The 24,894-nt window shown below is 39.3% G+C and overlaps 1 protein-coding gene and 1 pseudogene across 1 annotated transcript in view; one reads left to right on the top strand and one right to left on the bottom strand.

The window, feature by feature from the left end:
• The window catches only part of CDH9 (cadherin 9), a 212,072-nt gene that overhangs the window by 77,472 nt on the left and 109,706 nt on the right, over positions 1–24,894 (top strand). The window lies entirely within an intron of this gene.
• LOC130274648 (U2 spliceosomal RNA) lies at positions 6,068–6,203 on the bottom strand (annotated as a pseudogene).

The raw sequence follows: 24,894 nt of genomic DNA, 5'->3' as shown, positions 1-24,894 counted from the left end.
GTCGTGTCTCTACCAGCAAACCATCTTCATCGATTGGTTAACACGGTCATCCACTTCATCACAAGTGACATCTGACCAGTCAACAGTCGTTGGGTTGCTCAGACACAACCCTCAGTTGGCATGGCCTGGGAGCAGTCCCTGTCCACCCATTGCCTCTGTCCTATGCTGTTCCCTACCCCACAGAAGTATCTCATGCCATGGATTCAGCTCCACTTTTTAGTGAGGACGATCTACTAGAGGACAGTGAGCAGCTACTGCCCAGCCAAGAAGTGGAGGAGACTTCCGCCGCATCCTCTGCTTGGCGGGCAAGTAATGATGAGGAGAGTGGCGTGGGGAGGTGGTGTTGTGAGCGTTCAGGCTCCTGAAGCAGACACTGTTGAGGTACCTGAGGAGGACATCAACAGGGTTGTAGGTTGCCCGTGAGGCCGCAGCTGAGCCAGCAAGGTGGTATCATGGTTGGCAATCTGCATGGTGGCAGAAGTGGAAAGTCTAGAGCAGGCATAGGCAACCTTCGGCACTACAGATGTTTTGGACTACATCTCCCATAATGCTCTTTCATCCAAATGCTGCCAAAGCATCATGGGAGATGTAGTCCAAAACATATGCAGTGCCAAAGTCTACAGTCAAACTTTCCAGGATTAGACCACCTGCTTCATGGCAGCCTACCTTCCAGGGAGGTAGTGGAACAGGGGTTCCTGGAGTTGGCGGCAGTAGCAGTCAATCAGTGCGGACTGTTGGTGGGAAAATCAGCTACTCAGCGGTGTGGCAGTTTTTCATCAAGCATCCGGAGGAGGTTAACATGGCCACATGGAAGATGTGTCGGCGGAAGGTGAAGCGTGGCCAGAGTCCCAATGTTGGCGCCACGGCCCTGCGACAACATATGCAGCGTCATTATGAAGCAGCCTGGAAGAACTGTGGCTCCGATGTGGTTGTCCAGCCTTCTGCATCACTTAGTGGTCCTTTATGGCTCACTGAGTGAATGTGGTTCCTGCACAGCCACAACAGCAACTTGGAGAGGTCATCCCGCATCCGCCTCCACGCTCTCAGGCTGTTGGTACTGTGACAGTGTGCAACTCTGCCTCCTCATCCTCCACCGTGTTCTCAGCCTCCACTGCATGGACAAGTCTCAGTGCCCCTCCAGCACACCATGTGTGCAAGGCACGGCGGTGTCATGCTGTTCTTCACATGGTTTGCCTTGGCAAACGGAGTCACACAGGGGAGGAACTGCTAAAAGTCATTCATCAAGAAATCAAATCTTGGCTTACTCCACGAAAACTGGATATGGGAACCATGGTGACCGACAACGGTCTGCACTGTGATAAGGAAGCCTGAGACAGGCGCCTTGCATGGCACACGTGTTCAATCTGGTTGTCAAGCAGTTCCTGCAGTGTTCCCCCAATCGGCAAGACATTCTAACAATGGGAAGGAAGCTTTGCATGCACTTCAGCCACCGCAAAGCACACCCTCCTTGAACGGCAGCATCAAAATGGAATCCCCCAACATAGTCTGATTTGTTTTGTTTCCACACATTGGATTTCCACCCTCCATATGTTGGACCAACTATTCAAACAGATAAAAGTCATCACCAATTTCTTGATGATCTAAGTGGATAGGGTGACTCCCCTGTGTAACTTCAATGTCAACCAGTGGCAGCTTATACGTGACACTTGCCCTTTGTTCAGGCCCTTTGAAGAAGCTACATTATTAGTCAGTCGCCATGATTACGGGATGATCAACGTCATTCCACTGCTTTATTTACTACAACACGTGTTGGAAACGATGGCTGGTCAGGGCACTGGAGACGTGGCACCTACATCTCACGGCCACATGAGCCCTGTGGGGGCTGAACTGGATTTCACCCCCAAAAAGTGTTAAAAAATATTTTGTATACATATTTGGTATCGCCGTGTGCGCAAATATCTGAACTATTAAAATAAAATGTTAATGATCCCGAATGTTGAATGGTGTGAATGTAAAAATTCCAAAATAGATGCTTTTTTATAACATTTTATTCCCCAAAAAATGTATAAAAAATTGATTAAAAGTTCTATATAAGCAAACATGGCATCAATAAAAATTACAGATCAAGGTGCAAAAAATGAGCCCTCATACCACCGCTTATACGGAAAAGTTATAGGTCTTCAAAATAGGTGGATTTTAAACATACTAATTTGGTTAAAAAGTTTGCAATTTTTTTTAAGTTCAACAGTAATAGAAAAGTATGTTATCATGGGTATCATTTTAATTGTATTGTGACAAAGAATAAAGAACACATGTCATTTTTAACGTAAATTGTACGGAATGAAAACAAAACCTTCCAAAATTAGCAAAATTGCGGTTTTCTTTTTAATTTCACCACACAAATAGCATTTTTTTGGTTGTGCCATACATTTTATGGTAAAGTGAGTGTTGGCATTACAACGGACAACTGGTTGCACAAAAAACAAGCCCTCATACTAGTCTGTGGATGAAAATATAAAAGAGTTATGATTTTTTGAAGGCGAGGAGGAAAAAACAAAAACGTAAAAATGAAATTGTCTGCGTCCTTAAGGCCCAAATGGTCTGCGTCCTTAACCCCTTAAGGACCCAGCCCAAATATACCTTAAAGGGGTACTCCGGTGAAAACCTTTTTTCTTTTAAATCAACTGGTGGCAGAAAGTTAAACATATTTGTAAATTACTTCTATTAAAAAATCTTAATCCTTCCAGTACTTATTAGCTGCTGAATGCTACAGAGGAAATTCCTTTCTTTTTGGAACACTGATGACATCACGAGCACAGTGCTCTCTGTTGACATCTCTGTCCATATTAGCAACCATGCATAGCAGATGTATAGCAGATGTATGCTAAGGGCAGCATGGTGGCTCAGTGGTTAGCTCTGCTGCCTTGCAGTGCTGGGGACTTGGGTTCAAATCCCACTAAGGACAACAATAAATAAAGCATTATTATTATTATTATAAAATTGTCAGCAGAGAGAACTATGCTTGTGATGTCATCAGAGAGCATTCCAAAAAGAAAAGAATTTCCTCTGTATTATTCAGCAGCTAATAAGTACAGGAAGGATTAAGATTTTTTAATAGAAGTAATTTACAAATATGTTTAACTTTCTGCCACCAGTTGATTTAAAAGAAAAAAGGTTTTCACCGGAGTACCCCTTTAAGGACCCGGCCATTTTTTGAACATCTGACCACTTTCACTTCAAGCATTAATAACTCTGGGATGCTTTTACATTTCATTATGATTCCGAGATGGTTTTTTCATGACATATTCTACTTTATGTTAGTGGTAAAATTTTGTTGATACTTGCATCATTTCTTGGTGAAAAATTCCAAAATTTGATGAATAAATTGAAAATGTTGCATTTTTTTTAATTTTGAAGCTCTCTGCTTATAAGGAAAATGGATATTCCAAATAAATTATACATTGATTCACATATATAATATGTCTACTTTATTTTTGCATCATAAAGTTGACATGTTTTTACTTTTGGAAGACATCAGAGGGCTTCAAAGATCAGCAGCAATTTCCAAATTTTTCACAAAATTTTCAAAATCGGAATTTTTCAGGGACCAGTTCAGTTTTGAAGTGGATTTGAAGGGCCTTCATATTAGAAATACCCCACAAATGACCCAATTATAAAAACTGCACCCCTCGAAGTATTCAAAATGACATTCAGTAAGTGTGTTAACCCTTTAGGTGTTTCACAGGAAAAGCAGCAAAGTGAAGGAGAAAATTCAAAATCTTCATTTTTGACACTCGCATGTTCTTGTAGAACCAGTTTTTGAATTTTTACAAGTGGTAATAGGAGAAAAAGCCCCCAAAATGTGTAACCCAATTTCTCTCGAGTAAGGAAATACCTCATATGTGTATGTCAAGTGTTCGGCGGGCGCAGTAAAGGGCACAGAAGGGAAGGAGCGACAATTGGATTTTGGAGAGTGAATTTTTCTGAAATGGTTTTTGGGGGGCATGTCACATTTAGAAAGCCCCTATGGTGCCAGAACAGCAGAAAACACCACATGGCATACCATTTTGGAAACTAAACCCCTCAAGGCACTTAACAAGGGGTCAAGTTAGCCTTAACACCCCACAGGTGCTTGACAACTTTTCGTTAAAATCGGATGTGTAAATGGAAAAAAAATTCACACTAAAGTGCAGTTTTTCCCCCAAATTTACCATTTTTACAAAGGGTAATGGGAGAAAATGCCCCCCAAAATTTGTAACCCCATTACTTCTAAGTATGGAAATACCCCATGTTAGGACGTAAAATGCTTTGCGGGTGAACTACAATGCTCAGAAGAAAAGGAGCCACATTTGGTTTTTTGAAAGCAACTTTTGCTGGGGGCATGTCACATTTAGGAAGCCCCTGTGGTGCCAGAAAAGCAAAAAATACCCACATGGCATACTATTTTCTAAACTTCACCCCTCAAGGAACGTAACAAGGGGTCCGCTGAGCCCCAAAATTTGTAACCCCATTTCTTCTGAGTATGAAAATACCCCATGTTAGGACATAAAATGCTCTGCTGGCGAACTACAATGCTCAGAAGTTGAGGAGCGCCATTGAGCTTTTGGAAAGAGAATTCATTTCGAATGGTATTCAGGGGCCATGTGCGTTTAGAAAGCCCCCCGTGGTGCCAGAACAGTGGACCCCCCCACATGTGACCCCATTTTGGAAACTACACCCCTCACATAATTTAATAAGGGGTGCAGTGAGTATTTACACCCCACAGATCTTTGGAACAGTGGGTTGTGCAAATGAAAAATTAAATTTTTCATTTTTACGGACCACTGTTCCAAAAATCTGTCAGACACCTGTGGGGCGTAAATTCTCAATGTACCCCTTATTACATTACGTGAGGGGTGTAGTTTCCAAAATGGGGTCACATGTGTCGGGGGTCCATTGTTCTAGCACTATGGGGGCTTTGTAAACACATGTGGCCTTCAATTCCAGACAAATTTTCTCTACAAAATCCCAATGGCGCTCCTCCTCTCCTGAGCTTTGTCGTTCCCCCACAGAGCACTTTGAATTTACATATGGGGTATGTTCTTACTCAGAAGAGATGGGGTTACAAATATGGGGGGGGGTTCCTATTTTCCCTTGTGAAAATGAAAAATTTAGGGTAACACCAGCATTTTAGTGAAAAAATAAAAAAATTTTCATTTTCCCATCCAAATTTAATTAAAATTCGTCAAACACCTGTGGTGTGTTCAGGCTCAATATGCCCCTTGTCACGTTCCGTGAGGGGTGTAGTTTCCAAAATGGGGTCCCATGTGGGTATTTATTTTTTTTGCGTTTGTCAGAACCGCTGTAAAATCAGCCACCCCTGTGCAAATCACCAATTTAGGCCTCAAATGCACATAGTGCGCTCTCACTCCAGAGCCTTGTTGTGCGTCCGCAGAGCATTTTATGCCCACATCTGGGGTATGTCTGTACTCAAGAGAAATTGCATTACAAATTTTGGGGGTCTTTTTTTTCTTTTTACAGCTTGTGGAAATAAAAAGTATGGGGCAACACCAGCATGTTAGTGTAAAATTTTTAATTTTTTTACACTAACAGGCTGGTGTAGCCCCCAACTTTTCCTTTTCACAAGCGGTAAAAGGAAAAAAAGACCCCCAAAATTTGTAGTACAGTTTCTCCCAAGTACGGCGATACCCCATATGTGGCCCTAAACTGTTTCCTTGAAATACGACAGAGCTCCGAAGTGAGAGAGCGCCATGCGCATTTGAGGACTAAATTAGGGATTGCATAGGGGTGGACATAGGGGTATTCTACACCAGTGATTCACAAACAGGGTTCCTCCAGCTGTTGCTTAACTCCCAGCATGCCTGGACAGTCAGTTGCTGTCCAGAAATGCTGGGAGTTGTTGTTTTGCAAAAGCTGGAGGCTTGGGTCACCATAGACCCGTATGACCCGGAATCGGCGCAAATGAAAAGTGTGAATTCACTTCGCCGACGGGGGGGTCTGATGACTCCCCTGGGCATTTGCGCGGGGTGCCTGTTGATTGATAACAGCAGTCACCCCGGCCCAGTCCCCGCCCGGCGCGCGGCGGGGACCGAAATTCCCACGGGCGTATGGATACGCCCTGGGTCCTTAAGTACCAGGACGTTAAGGCGTATCCATACGCCCTAGGTCCATAAGTGGTTAAGGGGTTAAACTGATGAGAACAGACACCACACTTGGTCTTAGCCAAAAGGCCGAGAAGCTATAGTACATAAATATTCTTAATAAAAACTTGCTCTGGACTATAGATGGGGCTAAAGGTTCACCTTCCAACAAGACAAAACCTTAAGCACGCAGCCAAGAAAACACCGATGTGGCTTAAAGGGGTACTTCAGTGGAAAACTTTTTTTTTTTTTTTTTTAAATCAACTGGTGGCAGAAAGTTAAACAGATTTGCAAATTACTTCTATATAAAAAAAAATCTTAATTCTTCCAGTATTTATTAGCTGATGAATACTACAGAGGATTTTTTTTTCTTTTTGGAACACAGAGCTCTCTGGTGACATCACGCACACAGTGCTCTCTGATGACATATCTGTCCATTTTAAGAACTGTCCAGAGTAGGAGAAAATCCCCATAGCAAACATATGCTGCTATGGACAGTTCCTAAAATGGACAGAGATTTCCACAGAGAGCACTGTGCTCGTGATGTTAGTAGAGAGCACTGTGTTCCAAAAAGAAAATAATTTCCTGTGTAGTATTCAGCAGCTTATAAGTACTGGAAGGATTAAGATTATTTTAATAGAAGTAATTAAAAAATCTGTTTAACTTTCTGGCACCAGTTGATAAAAAAAAAAAAAAGTTTTCCACCGGAGTACCCCTTTAAGGATAATTCTATTAATATCATTGAGTGTCCCAGAGCCCTGACTTAAATCCAATAAAAAATGTCTAGAGAGACCATAAAATGGCTTCCACCAAGAATGGCTGAAAATACCCAAATCCAGGTGGACAAATCTTGTGGCATCATACCAAAGAAGACTGGAGGTTGTAATTGCTGCCAAAGGTACTTCAACAAAGTACCAAGTAAATGCTCTGAATAGTTATGTCAATGCAATATTTAAATGTTTCCTTTTTAATAAATTAGACAAATCTAAATTTCTGTTTACATTCTCATTATGGGTTATTGAGTGCAAATTGGTTGTGTGTGTGTGGGAGGGAGCTTAAACTTTGTTGATTTTAGCATCACTTTAAATCTACTGTGCATTCGATAATAGTGTTTGGTTTTCATAAAATTTAAAAAAGATATTCTTTTCTGTCTTTTTGTTGTTTCTAAAAAGCAATGTATCTGAATATGAATGCAATGAAAAGCAATGAATATGTCATTCTCTACAAAATAGGGCTCAAATATATCATGTATATAAAAATATGTGTTAACACAATTTTCGGTAATAAACTAAACCATTGGAGTTTATATAAAATATGCCATCCTTTCAAAATCTTCCAAATGTATTAAGTGCCGTGAAACTTTTAATTAATAGAGTAAATATAATATCATATGCATGGAAAATATTGATTGGCAATAAGAATGCAATTATTCAAAAATTTTACCAATATGTTTTTTGTTGGTTGTATTTGCATTGTTTTTTTTTTGTTTTGTTTGTTTTTTCCCCTGGTGGGCACTTTTTAAAATGTAACATGTTATAGATGTAGCATTTTGAACAGCATTTCCTACCAACAAACCTAAATTTTAACATAAATTGCACTAAAAGCTGCATCTGTAAGTGTTTCCAACGTTCAAGGGGGTCTTTAGTAGTTCTTTCAGTAATAAAAATATATAAATAGGAAAAGATGTCAATAATATTGTCTTCTATAGGCATGATTCAGTTAAAAAAATATGGCTTTGTATGAAAAGCTTACTGCAAAACAAACTACATATGAATATAGCATTACAAATAGCACTGGGCTGTAATAACACAGTGCAATGATAGTTACTTCTGTGCACCTCTCTCTGTTATTACAAGAAATAAATGGAAAGAAAAACACTGTATTGATTGTACGATATCAGACACACATTTTTTTTTACTGTTATCTACAGCATCTACAGTTTTCAAGATACTATAAGTATACAGAAAGATACGTTCTGTATATTTAAGCAGTACTTAAAATTTTATATACAGGCTTAAAATATTGAAAATATAGAAATATAAAAATATATAAAGTGTTACTATAATAGAATCATTGTTTAAAGTATTTGTGCATCAGTTACACACACATTAATATTGTAGTTTTGAGAGTGTCACCTAAATTCTAAATATATAATAGTATGTTGATTATGTTGAAGAGTAGACAATGGGAATTATAATATGCTATTCATCTAATAAAAACAGGAAACACATAAATAAAGAGCAAACTGAACCTATCGAACCCTGGTTAGTCCAAACTTTATTAAATGTTTGGTAAGGCGCAAATTTGAACCTTGGGAGATTTGATTCCACAAACCTGCTAGAATAGAGTCAGCAACATTGCAGAAAGGAAAAGGATAACATGACCTCATGGTAGCCCATAATGCATTGCAAAAAGCTCTCCAAACCAATCAGAGGACAGTATAAGGGTGATGTCAGAGCCACCAGAAAAGCATTTGAACATAGCTTGAGAAGCCATTTTAGAGATAGCAGGTGTAGGTGAAGATATCTGTGAGGGACAGTGATCTGTGAACAACACAGGACCCTTTCACTACTTTTAGAAAAGTGCACACAAACTAAAACAAAAACTGTCTGGTTTGCTTATAGCAACAAATCAGAGCTCAGCTTTCAAATCAGAGAGCTTTTAAACAGGTTAATTAATCTGGGTCAATATGGGTGATTTTTCAGGTCTTGTGCAAAAGAATAGTGGAGCAGTTGCCCATAGCAATCAATTAGATTGAAAATGAAAAATAAAAGCTTTAATCTGAGTAGTTGCTAAAAGAATCTTCTCCACTGCTCCTTTACACAAAGTCTGATAAATCTCTGTAGTTAAAGCAGCATTGCAGAGAATGTTCTGCACGTGTTCTGCAGGGGACAGTGTTCTAAAGTAAAACATCCGCGTCCAAGTTTTCATGGCTCCAAGATTTTACCTTTTAGGACTCCTGGAGGACTGCATTCAGGCTTTTCTGAATTTTATAGTGCTGTGCATGCACTGCCCAGCTACTGCATGATCCCTTACACAACCTCTTTTTCCTCCCAATGTCTCATTCCCTCCAACTGTAATGTTCAGCTTGCTTAGCAAAACAGAGCTAAGCTTGCTTAGCAAAACAAGTGCAATTTACAAACTTCCAGAACTATGCAACTGCTGTGGATAAGTGAGCAGTAGTCTGGTGCCAACTTTTTATAGGGATTATGCAGGAATTGAAAAACATAGCTACAGTATTTTTGAAAGAAATTAACTATAGTTTTCAATTCCTGGTAAACCCTTTGAGCTTTATAGCACATTCATTTAATATGTCGTTCTAAACGAACATCTCAGCTATACTGTGTCGGGACTTTCTGAATTCCAAGTAACTGCAGTGTAATATTGTTTTCTATTTACTTACTCAAATTCTTTTAATCCCACCATATTCTCAGTTATTTTGACAGTAATTGCTTCAGTTTCCTCATAAGAACAGGTCCTGAAGTAACTGATCAAACTATGTTGTTTCATCCACATGAAAACTCAATCTCACCCTATTTATATGGACATAACAGTCACTTAGATCCACCGAGCATGATGGCCAGTCAGGAGAACCCTCTGTCGACATGTTGGAGCTGTAGATCAAAGACCACAGTCTTTAATTAACACCAAAGCCGAAACAAGGTCAGCTCACTGCTCCTTGTACCAGTCGTGTAGTGTGCTTGGAGATTCTGAGGCGCACATTTTAACACTGAAGCTTTACTTAAAAAACAGTCCTCTATTTATTCATCCATCATTAAACACCACATCAGACAATAGACATAGCATTGTAGATAGTGCTGTGAATATCTCTGTTCTTGTCATTTCGTTAGAACAATACCATGGTTATGCAACATCTCCCACCGTTATGGACTTAACAAAAGAGGGAACTGTCAAAGAGAACTTCTTTTCTATCGGGACAGCTACTGGATTTTTTAAGGGTTTTTAGACATGATTTTTTGCTTTCATATTAAACAGAATAAGCCTATTTATCATATTGTAAGACATATATAATGCTTTTGTTTTTATTTATGTTTCCGCTTTTTGTAAGAGGACATACATAATTCCCATGTTCAGATTTTTGCTATAATTGGAATTTTATTATACAATTTTGTATTTGAATAATGCATTCAAAACCAATAAATCAATGCTGGACCAAGATGTATTCCTTGAATTATTATTATAGCACCTATCTTTTTCTAAGTTTTCTTCTCTATATTTTGTCATTTTATAAGCCTGTGTATAAATACATGGGTTGGATAAAGCTGATTCTCAGCAATCATTATAGGCTTTGTTGTGTGTGCACAGTGCTTCCATACACATTGTTTCACATACATAGGTGATTTACTATATGAAGTGAATGTAGCATGCATTCAGCATTTAAATGCGCTACATAAAGCAATAAATACATTCAGTTCACAGTTCTCATTCAAGTTTTTGCTTTTCTTATGTACTTGGTGTAACTAAGATCAGAAATATCCCATGGTTGTTTATTTCTAAGAAGATCTTACCTGGTTTTGATTTTGTTGAAGATTATGTTTTAATTTTGGTAGACAGACACTTTAATTAGAGGGGTTTGTCCATTAATGAAAAAGATGGTTGCTTGGCCATTTTCAGCCTGTTTTCAGCCCACAGATATGGTCGGGTACCAAAAACCACCAAGCAATTACTGCTTCATGTCACAAATAGCAGGAGGAGCTGTTATAGCTGTCAGGTAAAAGGTGCTGATTGCTCCATGTTCCCTGTCTGTATCATCATGGGCTAAAGAGTATTTTTGTCAGTTAAAAATAACAGTGAGATAAAAAAAAAAATCAGTCTGAAACCCTGATTGCCAGTTTTTTCCTATAGCAACCAATCACAGCTCAACTTTCACTTTACAAGATCTTGTCAATATATGAAAGCTGAGCTGTGATTGGTTGCTATGGAAAAGCAGACAATTAGAGTTTCAGGCTGACTGATAAATCTGGGCAAATATGGGGAATTTATCAAACATTTTCCTCAGTTTTCTGGTCCATATTACCTTTTTTATTTGACTTTTTAGACACCATTATCAAGAATGTGTACCTTTTCTTAATTACTTTTTCATAATACTGATTTTTGTCCTAAAAGGGGGCGTTGCTTAAGTGTCATAGCTTTTTTTTTTTTTTGTTAACTTCATTCAATCAATGGTGGAAAAAACTGCATATCAATAACTCACCGACAAGAAAAAAATTTAAGAAAATAATGCTCCCAGAAATGTCGATTACTACAAAACTTGTCATACAGTTATGCCCCGGGGGCATAAAGGGCATAAAAGTGTTATCCTCATTGCTCTATAATATGTTTTTACGAGGAAAATTACGATAGTGTACCTCTTGGTGAGAGATCATTGACTTCTAGACATACCACTACAACACACTCAAAGACATTTTGGCCTGTTGACAGACTTTGAGAGGGTCATATAATTGGACGGAGAGAAGCAGGAGGATACTTTTGACAAATTGTACACCGTCTAGGCTGTTCTATGAGGGCAAACACACACACACACACAGTGAACAGGCTATACATAGCCTAAGCCAAACACCAATAGAGATAATTGGATACTACAGGCAAGACACATTGGCCCTTTCATTGAACAACCCTGTCTCTGCATGTGGCATTTCTAGATGCTTAGCAGAAGGACATTTTGGTATCATGGCTCCCATTAGGTGTACTGCCACTGACAGCCAGCCACCATTGTCTTTATTTGCAGTAATGTCCTAAATGAGAAACTTTGAGGACTGCTATGGACTACAACTGATCCAACAAAGGTCAGTTTAAATATGGAGGTGTTGTGGTGAGTTATTCAGTCATGTCTTTGCTATGGAGCAATACATTGCCATCACATAAGAAAATCAGTTACCCCTTGTAGTGACACAAACAGTTCCATGATATGGACAGCACATCCTACAGCCACATGTGTTTTCATGCTGTACATTTTTTTTCCATCTATGCGGATCACCGTATTAGATCATTAACATTATATGTTGATAATTCGGATATTTATGCATGTGGCATTACCAAATATGTTTATAACTTTTTTTTTTTTTTTTACATTTTCTGGGGGTAGGATCGGAAAAATTGATGATTTACATTCTTATTGGGGGAGGGGATTTTAAAATTTTTTTTTTACTTTTCTTTCCTTTTTTTTTTACCCTTTTTATGTTTATTTATAGCAATCATTCGATTGCTAATACTGTTCAGTGCTATGCATAAGGCATAGCACTGATCAGTGTTATTGGCAATCTTCTGCTCTGGCCTGCTCGATCTCAGGCCAGAGCAGAAGACCCCTGGAGATGGCCGGTAGCCGGAGAGGGGAACTCTGGCTGCCATGCTGGATGATCGGATCCCAGCGGCAGCGCTGTGGGTGATCCAATCATCCATTTTACCGATCTCATTGTCGCTGATGCCGTGATCTGTATTGATCACAGCATCTAAGGAGTTAATCGCAGACATCAGTGTGATCGCTGATGTCCACTATCACCAGCGGATCCCTGGCTGCTGATAGCAGCCGTGACCTTTCGTGCATGACATGAGCACCACTCCTCCGGTCCTCGCAGTACAGGATAAATGTACGTTCCGGTGCATTAAGTACCAGACCAATTATGTTCTGTATCGTTAAGAGGTTACAGAATACTTGGGCAAGTATTTGTGCATCAGTTACGCACACATCATAATTGTACGTGTGAAAGTGTTAACCAAATTCAAAATATATAATAGTATGTGATTATGTTGAAGAGCAGACAATGGGAATTACAATATGCTATTCATCTGACAAAAACAGGAAACACTCATAAATAGAGAAGAGCAAATTGAACCTATTGAACCCTTGTTAGTCCAAACTTTATTAAATGTTTGGTCAGACGCAAACCTGAACCTTGGGATATTTGTTTCCACAAACCTGCTAGAATAGCGTCAGCCACATTGCAGAAAGGAAAAGGATAACATAACCTCATGATGCCTTGCAAACAGCTCTCCAAACCAATCAGGAAGCAGTATAGTGGTAATGTCAAAGCCACCATAAAAGCCTTCACACATAGCTTGAGTAGCCATTTTAGAGAAAGCAGGTGTAGGTGAAGATCTTTGTGAGGGACAGTGATCTGTAAACAACACAGAAGCAGGACCATTTCTCTACTGTTTTCAAAAGAAAAGTGCACACAAACTGAAAAAAACTAACTGTCTTTTGCTTATAGCATGAAATTACAGCTCAGATTTAATATCTTAAATAGCTCTAGGAAAATGAAAGCTGAGCTGTGATTGGTTGCTAAAGTAAAATCAGACATATTTTAAGCAGGTTAATAAATCTGGGACAATATGGGTGATTTTTCAGGCCTTGTGCAAAACAATAGCCGAGCAGTTGCCCATAACAATCAATTAGATTAGAAATGAAAAATAAAAGCCTAAAGGGGTATTCCAGGCAAAACCTTTTATATATATATATATATATATATATATATATATATATATATATATACATATATATATATATATATATATATATATATATATATATATTTATATCAACTGGCTCCGGAAAGTTCAACAGATTTGTAAATTACTTCTATTAAAAAATCTTAATCCTTCCAATAGTTATTAGCTTCTGAAGTTTTCTGTCTAACTGCTCAATGATGATGTCACGTCCTGGGAGCTAAATCATCAGAGAGCAGTTAGACAGAAAACAACAACTCAACCTCAGAAGCTAATAACTATTGGAAGGATTAAGATTTTTTAATAGATGTAATTTACAAATCTGTTTCAATTTCCGGAGCCAGTTGATATATAAAAAAGTTTTGGCCTGGAATACCCCTTTAAATATGATTAGTTACTAATAGCAACTGCTCCACTGTTCCTTTACACAATGTTTGATAATTCTCTAAATAATTGTAGTTGAAGAAGCATAGCAGAGAACGTTCGGCACCTGTTTTGTCAGTGCAGGGGTCAGTGTTCTAAAATACTAAAGTACATCTTCGTCCAAGTTTTCATGGTTCCAAGATTTCACCTTTTAGGACTCCTGGAGGACGGCTTTCCTGCTGTTCTGAATTTTATAGTGCTGTGCATGCACTGCATTGCTAAAGCATGATCCCTGATACAACCTCTTTTTTCTCCCAATGTCTCATTCCCTCCCACTGTAATGTTCAGCTTGCTTAGCGAAACAGATCTAAGCAATCCACCTCACATACTATCATTATCTCAGGTAGAGATAGCAGATAGCATAGCAGGATAGTAGAAAAAAAGAAAAAAAAAGTAGGACGGTAATTAATTTTAAGCTGGGAGATTGACAATTGAAAAGAGGTAAATGTGGGCTGAAATGTAAACAAGTGCAATTTACAAACTTTCAGAACTAAGCAACTGCTGTGGATTAGTGAGCAGTTGTCTGGTGCCAACATTTTAGAGGGTTACTCCGCTCCCCAGCATCCGGAACATTGAGTTCCTGAAGGCTGTGTGCTGTGTGTTCACGCCCCATCATGTGACGTCACATAGTGCCCCCTCAATGCAAGTCTGTGGCCGCCGCACCCCCTTCCCATAGACTTTCATTGAGGGGGCATGCCGTGACATCACGAGGGGGTGGGTGTGAACACTGAAGCAGTCAATGGGCAGTGGAGTAAGCCTTTTAAGGGATTATCCAGGAATCTAAAAACATAGATAATTTATTTTTACAACTTCTCCCTGTCTGTCTCCTGGTTGGGTGTGGTTCTGCAGCTCAGTTCCAAGTTGTAATACCACACCCAAACTGGAGACAGACATGGAGCGGTTTTTGAAAAAAATGACCTATTGTTTTCAATTCCTGGTAAACCCTTTGAGCTTTATAGCACATTCATTTAATATGTTGTTCTAAACAAACATCTCAGCTATACTGTGTCGGGACTTTCTGAATTCCAAGTAACTGCAGTGTAATATTGTTTTCTATTTACTTACTCAAATTCTTTTAATCCCACCATATTCTCAGTTATTTTGACAGTAATTGCTTCAGTTTCCTCATAAGAATTTACAGGTCCTGAAGTAACTGATCAAACTATGTTGTTTCATCAACATGAAAACTCAATGTCACCCTATTTATATGGACATAACAGTCACTTAGATCCACCGAGCATGATGGCCAGTCAGGAGAACCCTCTGTCGACATGTTGGAGCTGTAAATCAAAGACCATAGTCTTTAATTAACACCAAAGCCGAAACAAGGTCAGCTCACTGCTCCTTGTACCAGTCGTGTAGTGTGCTTGGAGATTCTGAGGCGCACATTTTAACACTGAAGCTTTACTTAAAAAAATGTCCTCTATTTATTCATCCATCATTAAACACCACATCAGACAATAGACATAGCATTGTAGATAGTGCTGGTAATATCTCTGCTCTAGTCATTTTGTTAGAACAATACCATGGTTATACAACATCTCCCACCGTTATGGACTTAACAAAGGAGGTAAATGTCAAAGAGAACTTCTTTTCTACAGGGAGAGCTACTGGATTTTGAGACCTGATTTTATGCTTTCATATAAAACAGAATAAGCATATTTATCATATTGTAAGAAAACAGACATATTGCTTTTGTTTTATTTATGTTTCTGGCTTTTGTAAGATGACATACATAATTCCCATGTTCTGATTTTTGTTATATATAGAAATGTTTTTATACAATTTGTATTTGAATAATAAATTCAAAACTGATAAATCAATGCTGGACCAAGATGTATTCCTTGAATGATTATTATAGCACCAATTTATTTCTAGTTTTTCTCTCCATATTTTGTCATTTTACAAGCCTGTGTATAAATACATGGGTGGGATAAAGCTGGTTTGCAGCAATCATTTTAGGCTTAGTTGTGTGTGCACAGTGCTTCCATACACATTGTTTCACATACATAGGTGATTTACTATATGAAGTGAATGTAGCATGCATTCAGCATTTAAATGCGCTGCATACAGCAATAAATACATTCAGTTCACAGTTCTCATTCCAGTTTCTGCTTTTCTTATGTACTTGATGTAACTAAGATCAGAAATATCCAATGGTGGTTTATTTCTAAGAAGATCTTACCTGGTTTTGATTTTGTTGAAGATTATGCTTTAATTTTGGTAGACAGACGCTATAATTAGAGGGGTTTGTCCACTAATGAAAAAGATGATTGCATGGCCGTTTCGAACCTGTTTTCAGCCCACAGAGATGGTCGGCATAACTTTCAGAGTAACTTAAACAGCATAGCTCCCGGTGCTAGGACATTTCTACACCTTTCAGATATAACATAGATATATAGATACATATGAAATGTAAAGATCGATATATAGATCAATAGATATAGACAGAAATACAAATAGATATGTCACAGATAAGAAGTACTCTTATCTTCTCTGAAATGAGCACAGGAGGGGAAGTGCAGCAGTTACTGCTTAATGTCATAAATAGCAGGAGGAGCCGTTACAGCTGTCAGGTAAAAGGTGCTGATTGCTCCATGTTCCCTGTCTGTATTATCATGGGTTAAAGAGTATTTTTATGAATTCAAAATAACAGTTTGATAAAAAAAAAATCAGTCTGAAACCCCAATTGTCTGTTTTTTCCTATAGCAACCAATCACAGCTCAACTTTCACTTTTACAAGAGCTCGTTAATATATGAAAGCTGAGCTGTGAATGGTTGCTATGGAAAAAACAGACAATTAGGGTTTCAGGCTGACTGATAAATCTGAGCAAATATGGGGAATTTATCAAACATTTTCCTCAGCTTTCTGGTCCATATTACCTTTTTTATTTGACTTTTTAGACACCCTTATCAAGACTGTGTACCTTTTCTTAATGACTTTTTCATAATAATGATTTATGTCCTAAAAGGGGGCGTTGCTTAAGTGTCATAGCTTTTTTTATTTACATTTTTTTTTTGTTAACTTCATTCAATCAATGGTGAAAAAACTACATATCAATAATACTCATTGACAAAAAAAAAATAATGCTCCCAGAAATGTTGGATTACTACAAAACCTGTCATACAGTTATGCCTCAGGGGCATAAAGGGCGTAAAAGTACTATCCTCATTGCTCTATAATAAGTTTTTATGAAGCAAATTACGATAGTGTACCTCTTGGTGAGATATCATTGACTGCTAGACATACCACTACAACACACTCAAAGACATTTTGGCCTGTTGACAGACTTTGAGAGGGTCATATAATTGGAGTGATAGAAGCAGGATTATACTTTTGACAAATTGTACACCATCTAGGCTGTTCTATGAGGGCACACACACACACACACACACACACAGTGAACTGGCTATAGATAGCCTAAGCCAAACACCAGTAGAGATATTTGGATCCTACAGGCAAGACACATGTGGCACTTTCATTGCACACCCCTGTCTCTGCATGTGGCATTTCTAGATGCTTAGATGCTATTAGGTGTACTGCCACTGACAGCCAGCCACCATTGTTTTTATTTGCAGTAATGTCATAAATGAGAAACTTTGAGGACTGCAGTGGACTACAACTGATCCAACAAAAGTCAGTTTAAATATGGAGGAGTTGTTGTGAGTTGAGGCTGAGGTAATTCAGTCATGTCTTTGCTATGGAGCAATACATTGCCATCGCATAAGAAAATCAGTTACCCCTTGTAGTGACACAAACAGTTCAATGATATGTGCAGGACATCCTACAGCCACATGTGTTTTCATGCTGTACAATTTTTTTTTTTACGTCTATGCGGATCACTGTATTAGATCATTAACATTATATTTTGATAATTCAGATTTTTATGCACGTGGCGATACCAAATATGTTTATTATTATTTTTTTCTTACACTTTCTGGGGATAGGATCGGAAAAAATGATGATTTGCATTTTAATTGGGGGAGGGGATTTTTCAAATGTTTTTTACTTTTTTTAACTTTTTTTTAATACTTTTTATGTCCCCATAGGCGACTATTTATAGCAATCAGTCCATAAGGCATGGCACTGATCAGTGTTATTGGCAATCGTCTGCTCTGGCCTGCTCAATCTCAGACCAGAGCAGAAGACTCCTGGAGATGGCTGGAGGCCGGTGAGGGGAACTCTGGCTGCCATGCTGGATGATCGGATCCCTGCGGCAGCGCTGCGGGTGATCCGATCATCCACTTTAACGATCTCACTGTCGCTGATGCCGTGATCTGTATTGATCACAGCAACTAAGGAGTTAATGGCGGACATCAGTGCGATCGCTGATGGCCACTATTACCAGTGGGTCCCTGGCTGCTGATAGGAGCCGGGACCTGTTGTGCATGATGCAAGCACCACTCCGGTACTTGCAGTCATGTACAGGACGTAAATGTATGTTCCGGTGCATTAAGTACCAGAACAATTACGACCTGTGTCGTTAAGAGGTTAAAGAATAATTGGGCAAGTATTTGTGCATCATTTATGCACATATCATAATTGTACACGTGAAAGTGTTAATCAAATTCAAAATATATAATAGTATGTTAATTATGTTGAAGAGTAGACAATGGGAATTACAATAACTGACAAAAACTGGAAACACTCATAAATAGAGAAGAGCAAATTGAACCTATTGAACCCTGGTTAGTCTAAACTTTATTAAATGTTTGGTCAGACGCAAACCTGAACCTTGGGATATTTGTTTCCACAAACCTGCTAGAATAGCGTCAGCAACATTGCAGAAAGGAAAAGGATAACATAACCTCATGGTAGCCATAATGCCTTGCAAACAGCTCTCCAAATCAATCAGGAAGCAGCATAGTGGTGATGTCAAAGCCACCATAAAAGCCTTCGCACATAGCTTGAGTAGCCATTTTAGAGAAAGCAGGTGTAGGTGAAGATCTTTGTGAGGGACAGTGATCTGTAAACAACACAGAAGCAGGACCATTTCTCTACTGTTTTCAAAAGAAAAGTGCACACAAACTGAAAAAAAACTGTATTTTGCTTATAGCAACCAATTTCAGCTTAGATTTAATATCTTAAATAGCTCTAGGAAAATGAAAGCTGAGCTGTGATTGGTTGCTAAAGTAAAATCAGACATAGGACGGCTTTCCTGCTGTTCTGAATTTTATAGTGCTGTGCATTATCCCTAACACAACCTCTTTTTCCTCCCAATGCCTCATTCCCTCCAACTGTAATGTTCAGCTTGCTTAGCAAAACAGATCTAAGCAATCCACCTCACAAACTATCATTATCTCAGGTAGAGATAGCAGATAACATAGCAGGATCGGAAAAAAAAAGAAAAAAAAAAGTAGGACGGTAATGAATTTTAGGCTGGGAGAGTGACAATTGAAAAGAGGTAAATGTGGGCTGAAATGTAAACAAGTGCAATTTACAAACTTTCAGAACTATGCAACTGCTGTGGATTAGTGAGCAGTTGTCTGGTGCCAACATTTTAAAGGGTTACTCTGTTCCCCAGCATCCGGAACATTGAGTTCCTGAACGCTGTGTGCGGGCTTCCATGTTCACGCCCCGTCATGTGACGTCACATAGTGCCCCCTCAACGCAAGTCTATGGCCGGCCCGCCCCCTTCCCATAGACTTTCATTAAGGGGGCAGGCCGTGACGTCACGAGGGGGCGGGTGTGAACACGGAACTCAATGTTCCGGTCTCTGGGGAGTGGAGTAAGCCTTTTAAGGGTTTATCCAGGAATCCAAAAATAGATAATTTCTTTTAACAACTTCTCCCTGACTGTCTCCCAGTTGGTTGGTTCTGCAGCTCAGTTCCAAGTTGTACTACCACACCCAAACTGGAGACAGACATGGAGCGGTTTTTGAAAGAAATTACCTATTGTTTTCAATTCCTGGATAACCCCTTTGAGCTTTATAGCACATTCATTTAATATGTTGTTCTAAACGAACATCTCAGCTATACTGTGTCGGGACTTTCTGAATTCCAAGTAACTGCAGTGTAATATTGTTTTCTATTTACTTACTCAAAATCTTTTAATCCCACCATATTCTCAGTTATTTTGACAGTAATTGCTTCAGTTTCCTCATAAGAGTTAACAGATCCTGAAGTAACTGATCAAACTATGTTGTTTCATCCACATGAAAACTCAATGTCACCCTATTTATATGGGCATAACAGTCACTTAGATCCACGAGCATGATGGCCAGTCAGGAGAACCCTCTGTCGACATGTTGGAGCTGTAGATCAAAGACCATAGTCTTTAATTAACACCAAAGCCGAAACAAGGTCAGCTCACTGCTCCTTGTACCAGTCCTGTAGTGTGCTTGGAGATTCTGAGGCGCACATTTTAACACTGAAGCTTTACTTAAAAAAATGTCCTCTATTTATTCATCCATCATTAAACACCACATCAGACAATAGACATAGCATTGTAGATAGTGCTGGGAATATCTCTGCTCTTGTCATTTTGTTAGAACAATACCATGGTTATACAACATCTCCCACCGTTATGGACTTAACAAAGGAGGTAACTGTCAAAGAGAACTTCTTTTCTACAGGGAGAGCTACTGGATTTTGAGACCTGATTTTATGCTTTCATATTAAACAGAATAAGCATATTTATCATATTGTAAGAAAACAGACATATTGCTTTTGTTTTATTTATGTTTCTGGCTTTTGTAAGATGGACCAATATGTATTCCTTGAATGATTATTATAGCACCAATTTTTTCTAGTTTTTTCTCCATATTTTGTCATTTTATAAGCTTGTGTATAAATACATGGGTGGGATAAAGCTGGTTTGCAGCAATCATTTTAGGCTTAGTTGTGTGTGCACAGTGCTTCCATACACATTGTTTCACATACATAGGTGATTTACTATATGAAGTGAATGTAACATGAATTCAGCATTTAAAAGCACTGCATACAGCAATAAATTATTGCACACAGCTATTTTAATTTTGGTAGACAGACGTTATAATTAGAGGGGTTTGTCCATTAATGAAAAACATGGTTGCTTGGCCATTCCCAGCCTGTTTTCAGCCCACAGAGATGGTCGGGTGCAAAAAAACGCCAAGCTACACTGTTTGCATAACTTTCATAGTAACTTAACCCCTTAAGGACCCGGACCATTTTGGCCTTAAGGACCAGACCAATTTTATTTTAGTATTTTTGTTTTTTCCTCCTCTCCTTCTAAAAATCCATAACACTTTTATATTTCCATCCACAGACCCATATGAGGGCTTGTTGTTTGCGTCACCAATTGTACTTTGTAATTATATCACTTATTTTACCATAAAATGTACGGCGCAAGCAAAAAAAAAAATTTATGTGGGAAAATATAAAAGAAAAAGCAATTTAGCAAACTTTGGAAGATTTTGTTTTCACGCTGTACACTTTACGGTAAAAATGACATGCTTTATTTATTTTGTGGGTCAATACAATTAAAATGATATATGCTTTTCTATAATTGTACCGCTTAAAAAAAATCTCAAACCATTTTAACAAAGTTAGTATGTTTGAAATTGTCCTATTTTGACCACCTATAACTTTCAATTTTTTCCGCATATGGGCCGATATGAGGGCTCATTTTTTGTGCCATGATCTGTAGTTTTTATCAGTACCAATTTTGCCTAAGTTTAACATTTTATACATTTTTTTATAAAATGTTTGTTTTTAATAAAATGTGGCAAAAAAGCAACTATTTTGGACTTTTTTTTATTTTTTTACGTTAACGCCATTCACCGTATGGGATAATTAACAATATATTTTAATATTTCAGACCTTTATACACATGGCAATACCAAATATGTGTATACATTTTAAAAATTTGTCAAATTTTTGGGGGGTAAAATGGGAAAAACTGACATTTTACCTTTTTATTGGGGGAGGCAATTTTTCTTACTTTTTTCTTACTTTTTTTTTTTTACACTTTAATAGTCCCCATAGGGGACTATTTATAGCAATCATTTGATTGTTAAAACTGTTCAAGTGATCTGCATGGAGCATAGCACTGATCAGTGTTATCAGTGATCTTCTGCTCTGGTCTGCTCGATCTCAAGCCAGAGCAGAAGACCCCAGGAGACAGCCGGAGCCAGGTGAGGGGACCTCCGGCTGCCAAGCTGGATGATCGGATCCCTGCGGCAACGCTGCAGGCGATCCGACCATCCATTTAAAGTACCGTACACAGGGCCAGATTAAGGCTGCTTGAAGGACGGAGCACTTTAGTATGATGGGGCCCCCCTTCCCCGAAAAAAAAAAACAATGCCGACACAGGCACATCCCTAAACCTTAACCCCCCCTGTGCATGTTTTCAATTATGACAATTAACAATCCTTCACAAAGGCATGGGCATTTCAGACTATGCAGCCCATTTTTTGGTGGGGGTCCATCTGTTGGGACCCTCATTAATTACCTCAGTTCCAGTGGCTTTCCACCTACTGAAAATCTACAACTCCCATAATGTCTTGAGAGCCTTAGGCATGATAGAAGTTGTAGTTTTGCAACAGTTGGAAAATCACAGATTGGGGTACAGTTTCACTCATGATCACCTAGTCAGAAAGAATACACAATGATATAATGGCTCACAGGTGACACCTTCTCTATTGTCTTACATTTTCTTCTTCATCCGGTCCAGATGGGGTGGTGGCTTCCAGCTAAATCTTCCTCTGCAGAGTGTGATGCCCAGACATCATTGGTTCCTCACTTTGTCAGCAGATCCTTATCATGTATATGAAAAGATAATCAATATGAGCCTGTTAGACATTGTGCCCCCTGAATGAATGAAACCCCTCCAAACACTAAGCCCCTGAAAATACTGCCACACACTGTTTCTTCTCAGTTTGGCTGAATCCAACCTCTCTACTGTCCTCCTCCAGACCCCTATGTCCCCCCAGACCTCCGTGTCCCCTCCTCCAGACCCCTGTTTTCTCCTTCGTGACCCCTCAGTCACCCCCAGACCCTTCAGTCACCTCAAATGCCTTAGGCTGCTTTCACACTATTAAAATTAATCCGTTACAAATGTCCATTAGAAAAGCCCTGTTAAACGGCCGTTAAACAATCCCATTAAAGTCTATGGGATTTTTTCATTATCCGTTATGACTCGTTATAGTCCGTAATGAATAACGGCCGTTAGTTGTGACAGAAGAAATAACGGCACATGCACTCATTTTTCTTCCGTCACAAGAAACGAGTAAATTAACGGCCGTTATTTTTAACGTTAAAGTCTATGGCTAACGGATGAGCCTTTATGTTATCCGTTTACACCCAGTTTATAATATCCGTTATAACTTCTGAGCATGCTCAGAAGAGGTGACATCAGCAGACTCTTGCAGTGCTGAGGGACTACTACTTCCATCATGGAACAGACTTTTTACCATGATGGGTGTAGTAATTCCCTAGCTGCAGGAGTCTGCAGACAGCTGGGGAGGCTACATTAGTGTTTGTACTACTTCCCTTATCATGGAACAGAGTCTGTTCCATGATGGGGGTTTTAGTACAGGGGCTGAGGGATTGATCGCATCGGGTTTCACTTTTGAGACCCGATGCAATCCGAAGTTATTAAGCAAGGGAGCGGGCAGCAAGCTTAGTGTGCTTTAACTTTCATTTTTGAATCCCCCGCGGGGAGCCCTGAATGGCCGGTACTGAGGAGCCATTCAGGGCTCTCAGCAAGAGGTTTAAAAATGAACATTGGGAGTAGCAGGGGCCAAAAAGCACTGTGGGGAGAAAAATATATAGCGCTGCAGAGGGGGGGCAGACATATAGCCTATATATCTAGCCGCCCAGCAGCGCATTAGATATGACCCCCGCCGGTGCATTAAATACATACACCCCGCCAGCGCATTAAATACATACCCCCTGCCGGCGCTTCTATATACCTATGCCAGTGCAGCGCTATAAGTGAAAGGCACCCGCCCAATGCTGCTGCTAGAATGCTTTTCACATAAAGCGCTGCGGCGGCATATGTATATAGAAGCACTGTGGGGGGCAGATAACGCTATATTTCTGCCCCCCCCCCCAGTGCTTCTATATACATATACCCCTGCCGCCATATGAATGAAAAGTATTTCTATTAGCAGCGCATAGTGCCGGCTCCCGGCTAGAATGCTCTTCACATATAGCGCTGTAGTGGCATATGTATATAGAAGCGCTGCGCTGCCAGGGCACATATACATGCGCTGCGGGGGGTATATATTTAATGCGCCGGTGGGGGATATATATTTAATGCGCAGGCGGGGGTCATATCTAATGTGCTGCTGGGGGGCTAGATATATAGGCTATATGTCTGCCCCCCCCTGCAGCGCTATATATCTTGCCCCCCACAGTGCTTTTAATATAGATATGGCCCCTGCTACTCACAATGTTCATATTTAAATCTCCCGCTGAGAGCCCTGAATGGCTCCTCAGTACCGACCATTCAGGGCTCCCCGCGGGGGATTCAAAAATGAAAGTTAAAACACACTTATACATTGCAGAGTTGCGGAGCTTGCCGCCTGCTCCTCTGCTTAATAACTTCAGATCACATTGGGTCTCAGAAGTGAAACCCATTGGGATCAATCCCTCAGCCCCTGTACTACATACTGTACATTAATGCATCATATACACACAACACACATACTGTACACAATACATACTGTACATGCATTATATACACACAACACACATACTGTACATCACTACAACACACATACTGTACACATTACATACTGTACATCACCTCAACACACATACTGTACACATTACATAATGTACATCACAACAACACACATACTGTACATGCATGCTTCATATACACAACACATACTGTACACACTACATACTATACATGCATGCTTCATATACACAAGACATACTGTACATGCATTATATACACACACAACACACATACTGC

Source organism: Hyla sarda, chromosome 5 (genome assembly GCF_029499605.1).
Source record: "Hyla sarda isolate aHylSar1 chromosome 5, aHylSar1.hap1, whole genome shotgun sequence".
Taxonomy (NCBI): domain Eukaryota; kingdom Metazoa; phylum Chordata; class Amphibia; order Anura; family Hylidae; genus Hyla; species Hyla sarda.
Note: the sequence above shows the minus strand (reverse complement) of the source record. Positions and strands in the feature narration are given on the sequence as shown.